General features: G+C 40.2%; 1 pseudogene across 1 annotated transcript in view; it reads right to left on the bottom strand.

Annotated features, from left to right (window-relative positions):
• The window catches only part of LOC108526358 (aspartate aminotransferase, mitochondrial-like), a 54,041-nt pseudogene extending 49,607 nt beyond the window's left edge, over positions 1–4,434 (bottom strand). Inside the window, exon 1 of the transcript XR_001884502.1 lies at positions 4,240–4,434. The product of XR_001884502.1 is annotated as an aspartate aminotransferase, mitochondrial-like (transcript). The remainder of the gene's footprint in view (positions 1–4,239) is intronic.
• Positions 4,435–5,238: the final 804 nt, after the last annotated feature.

Raw genomic sequence — 5,238 nt, forward strand, 5'->3', positions numbered from 1 at the left:
AAAAAAAAAAAAAAAAAAGGGGGAAATTCTCCATCACCATTCCTGAAACAAAAGAATAACTCTCTAAAATAAAGTTCTAGTCATTTGGCTGATGCCAATTGGTGAAATTTTACAGCAAGAAGAGTTTACTGGCACTCTTTAACACTTACTGCACACTGTATACTCTACGAAATTAAAACTAGGGAAACTGAGTTCAACTGGACAAAAGGAAAACAAAGTCCAAGTCATTTGACTTAGAGATAACAGGATGAATCCTGACATTAAAAACTTCATTAACAGCTCACACTATCACATGCTTGTGTGTATACAACACTAAGGAAAATAAATTGGAACGGGAATACGTAACAAGGGGTATGGCCACTTGGGACTCTGAGGACAAAACAGCATCATGCTAATAAGAGTGCTCTTGGGCCAGGCGCAGTGGCTCACGCCTGTAATTCCAGCACTTTGGGAGGCTGAGGCGGCTGGATCACGAGGTCAGGAGATCGAGACCATCCTGGCTACGGTGAAACCCCGTCTCTACTAAAAATACAAAAAAAAAAAAAATCAGCCGGGCATGGTGGTGGGAGCCTGTAGTCCCAGCTACTCAGGAGGCTGAGGCAGGAGAATAGTGTAAACCTGGCAGGCGGAGCTTGTGGTGAGCTGAGATTGCACCACTGCACTCTAGCCTGGGTGACAGAGTGAGACTCCGTCTCAAAAAAAAAAAAAAAAAAAAGAGTGCTCTTGTTGGAAAAGAGCTGCTTGACCTGTGTGGGGGCTGAATACTGTAAGTGTATGAGGGTTCACAGGCCTCTCCCTATAGTCACCTATGATTGAACAAGCAATGGTTGGTGTTCGGCATCTTCCATACATTTATATCATCTTCCCTTTACAAAAAAATACATGAAAGGTACATGCAAAGATTTTTAAAGATTGAAGTCTCTTACATGTTGTGAGTAAAGTCTTAATTTTGGTTTCAACTATGCCTCTCTCAATATTACAGCTTGAAAACTAGACCATATACATTCCAGTTCATAGGTATTACACATGGCATGAATTCTTTGAAAACGGATAATGTATTTAAAATGGTGACATCAAAGCAAACGACTTTCAGAGAGTGGCTTTAAGTAGCACCTTTTCTCCCAACAACCCCATATACTTGCTCATCTGGTCCCACCCTACTCCAACAATTAAATGCCAAACAAAGTTTTTTGATCCCAAAGTGTCTTCCAAACTCCCAACTCATTACTATGGCACTTTAATGCTTTATATACATGGTGGGGAAATTTTAAATGTTTAGAACTCCCATTGCAGAGAGGAGAGGAAGGATGCCCTCCTCTGCATTTGGTTAAAGCTAACTCTTTTACTACACTGAGCTTCAACATTTGATCATGGGCTTATGTATTAGTCCATTCTCACACTGCTATAAAGAACTGCCTGAGACTGTGTAATTTATAAAGGAAAGAGGTTTAATTGACTCACAGTTCCACAGGGATGGAGAGGTCTCAGGAAATTGACAATAATGGTGGAAGGGGAAGCAAACACATCCTATTTCACAAGACGGCAGGAAGGAGAAGTGCCGAGTAAAGTGGGGAAAGCCCCTTATAAAACCGTCAGATCTCATGAGAACTCACTATTGTGAGAACAGCATGAGGGTAACCGCCCCCATGATTCAATCACCTTCCACCGGGTCTCTCTCAACATGTGGGGATTATCAATTCAAGATGAGATCTGGGTGGGGACACAGTCAAACCATATCAGCCTATATTATTTTGTTTCCTGTGTTTTCTCTTTACCCTTTTCCCACTTGTATGAATTTTTGGTTCTTCCCCACCAGGACTAAAACTGTGCCCTACAAACTGTAAATACTCAACCTTATAAACATTAATGATGACACAGAAAAGAGAGGTGTCGAGTGAATAATTGGATGCTGAGGGTTAACCATTTAGTGAGTTGAAAACATTGACCATTGGCCACTCCATAACAAAGTATTTCCTTAAAGCTTATTTTATTAGTGAGGGAGGCTATATGCATTATGTTATTTTCTTATCTCAAGGCCTATATTTATTCCAAAACATTCAGTGTTAAAACTATATCAATGCTATAGTTCAAATCTCAACACTACAAGATGTTGACTTTGGGGAAATCACTTAATTGGCTCCTCACCTGTCAAAGGAGATAAGGCTAGTCACCTCCTTGCAGTATTATTGCAAGAATTTTGTGAGATGATATTTCTCTAGCAGTGTTCTTAACTAGGTCAAACTTGAAATTTGAATAAATGTGGCATGTACAGTTAAGTATTTATTATAGGCAAGGATTTACTCCAGAGAGAGAAGAGCTGAAGAATACCATGGGAAATAAATTTGAATTGTTTCATGATGGTAGATCCCAGATTCCACAGTAACGGATGAGAAGAGACAGAGACGTAAGACAAATTTGAAGTTTTTCTGCAGGACAACAGGGAAGGAAATTTGACACAAGAAATCTGGGGGAAAGGGTGCTAAAAATGTGTAAACTAGAAGAGTTATCTCAGAACTTTTGGGATCCACCAGTTCCGCTGCAGTGTCACTTTCAATAAATGAAACAGTGTGCAACAGAGGGGTGGACGCTTTCCTCACCAGTGGAACCAGAGTGAGTAGCTATGAGAACAGGATCATGAGAGCCTGGGAAACAGCGCCTAAGAATTCTCATAGATAATAGAAGAAACCTTGAAAGTGAACCTGCGTCCCCATAGGCACGTGAGATAGAAAAGGCATATATAGCAAGGTAACTTCATTTGTATGTTCACAGTCAGTGCAGGACTGAATGAATACAGGTCTCAAATGAAAAACACTAAGCACAAACCCTGGTGCATAGTAGGTCCTCAATAATAAATGTTTGTTCTCTTTCCCTTGAAAGACAGACCTCTTAATTAAGACATCCTCGAAAGAGATTTCTCAACTTTTTCATTAGCATCCTCTGCATACCTTCACTCTCATTACCTTCAGCACTATGATTAGCTTCAAAAAGAATTCTTCATGTAAAGAGTCTGTAATTAGGATACCAGGGAGAGCTCAGCACCTGAAAAGGACTGCAGCGCCTGCCTATTGTCTCAGTTGCTTTTTTATCTCTCTAGGCCTGCAATATCAAAAGCGCCCAGTACAAATTAAAGATGCAAAAACCTGGCTGGTCTCAAAGTTGGTTCATTTCCCGTTAGAAATACTGGCTGTGCAGTTTTCTTGAAATTAGAACTTCAGAACAGCACATCCAGTAATTAGTGCATGATTTTCTTTTCACTTGAATGTTTTCTGCTTTTTTTTTTTTTTTCTTTTACTATTGCAGCAATTGGGTATTTGAGAGAGAAAAATAATGTCTCGGCGCATGCTTCATTTCCCAAAGTAGGCGGCAGAGTCCAGATTCTTGATGAAAGCTTCAACCTTTTAATTCAGATGAACTGAAGCTAAATTTATTTTGTTGGAAAGTTTGAAGTGGTCTGTGAGGGAGTTCAACAGTTCAGGCTTACTGTAATTAACTGTCAAATAAGAGTCTGGGACTAAGCAGAGAAATGCAAGTGGGTCAGCATCAGAAGGGTTTAAATTCTGATGAAATTTTATGAGAAGAATGGCCTTTCGTGGAAACATTCATCTGAGTCAATAGTTCACTGTATAAGCAGCAGCAAGTGTAGGTGGTTATCAAAAACACAGCTTGAACTCCCATTAGGCTTCCCGTGCCCTCCCTTTCTGGTTATCACTGATGATCCTTTACTAGAAACATTAATTCGGGGTTTCTGGTAACCTTGCCTCTGATAAACTCTTCTACTGGAGCTTGTCTGCATAAACAGAGCAGGCCTTTGAGGCTGTGGAAGTCTGAGGGGAATACCTAGAACACTCCTATTGCTATTGTGCTAACACATAGACTGCATTGAATGGCAAAAGGCATAAGAAAAATGTCCTTAGCCGAATACAGTGGCTGACACCTGTAATCCCAGCACTTTGGGAGGCCTAGGAGGGCACATCACTTGAGGACAGGAGTTCAAGACCAGACTGGCCAATATAATGAAACCTATCTCTACTAAAAGTACAAAAAATTAGCCAGGTATGGTGGCATGTGCCTGCAATCCCAGCTACGTAAGAGGCTGAGGCACAAGAATTGCTTGAACCAGAGGGGTAGAGGTTGCATTGAGCCAAGATTGCACCACTGCACTCCAACCTGGATGAAGGAGTGAGACTCTATCTCAAAAAAAAAAAAAAGAAAAGAAAAGAAAATGCCCTATATAATTACCTATGTGGTTACCTTCCCGTGTCTTCATGTAAGTCCAGATTCCATTTAGTGTTGCTTTCCTCCTGCTTGGAGGCCTTCCATTCGCATTTCTTGTACTGTAGGTCAGCTGGTGATAACTATTTCAGTTTTTGTATGTCTGAAAAACCTTAAACACGATATGGAAATAACAGACCAACAACACTGAGCAGAAAATATTAGAATTTAATGTAGGCAAATCTAATTTGCAATGTTTCCAAGATCAAACCCTTTCATTTAGAACCTTCATATGTAAAGAAAGCCATTTTGGGAGAAAGTAAATGGCATGACCTTTGTGACAATTTTCATAAAAATCCATTTTTAGGTCTCCATTGAGCTAACATAAAACAAGTCTGCTTTTGACCCATATACTGCATTAATAACATCCAAAAAAGGCTCCATCTCTGAAGTAGTTTTCCGGGGTGAAAGAATGTATAAGCAAAAGGAGACAACCTTTCAAAGAACTCTAGATATGAAACAGGAAAAAACTGATGTATTTACCTGAAGCAGGCTTGTAATACGATGACCCCAAATCCACAGAAATCAACTCGGCCTCATGTCACCTTCCCAATGAACCTGCAGGACTGAGCTTTCAGTTTTCTTAAACACACTCACATGCACATGTACATATGTGTGCGCACACACACACACACCCACACACACACAACACACACAGGCAGAATAATGTTAATAGAGCTTTGCTTACAGATCCCCAGAGGAGAAAAATCAATTTCTATCTTCTTTATTTCTTACTTTTAAAAAGCTGACCTACATGGCCTTAACATTCCCCTCAGCTTGGCTAAACTTTAGACAGGTTTGTTCCTGACTACAGGTCCCTGACTTCTTTTTTTCCTAGAACATTTGCTTTAGAAAACATGCATTGTAAGTCCTTTCTCTGCCCCTTTGAGAAATAAATCTGATGTGGGAGCCATCCCTTTGAAATGTGATCATAAAGATAGTGCCCCTATCTCCCAGTCTCTGTGG

Source organism: Rhinopithecus bieti, unplaced genomic scaffold, assembly GCF_001698545.2.
Source record: "Rhinopithecus bieti isolate Rb0 unplaced genomic scaffold, ASM169854v2 scaffold_2272, whole genome shotgun sequence".
NCBI lineage: Eukaryota > Metazoa > Chordata > Mammalia > Primates > Cercopithecidae > Rhinopithecus > Rhinopithecus bieti.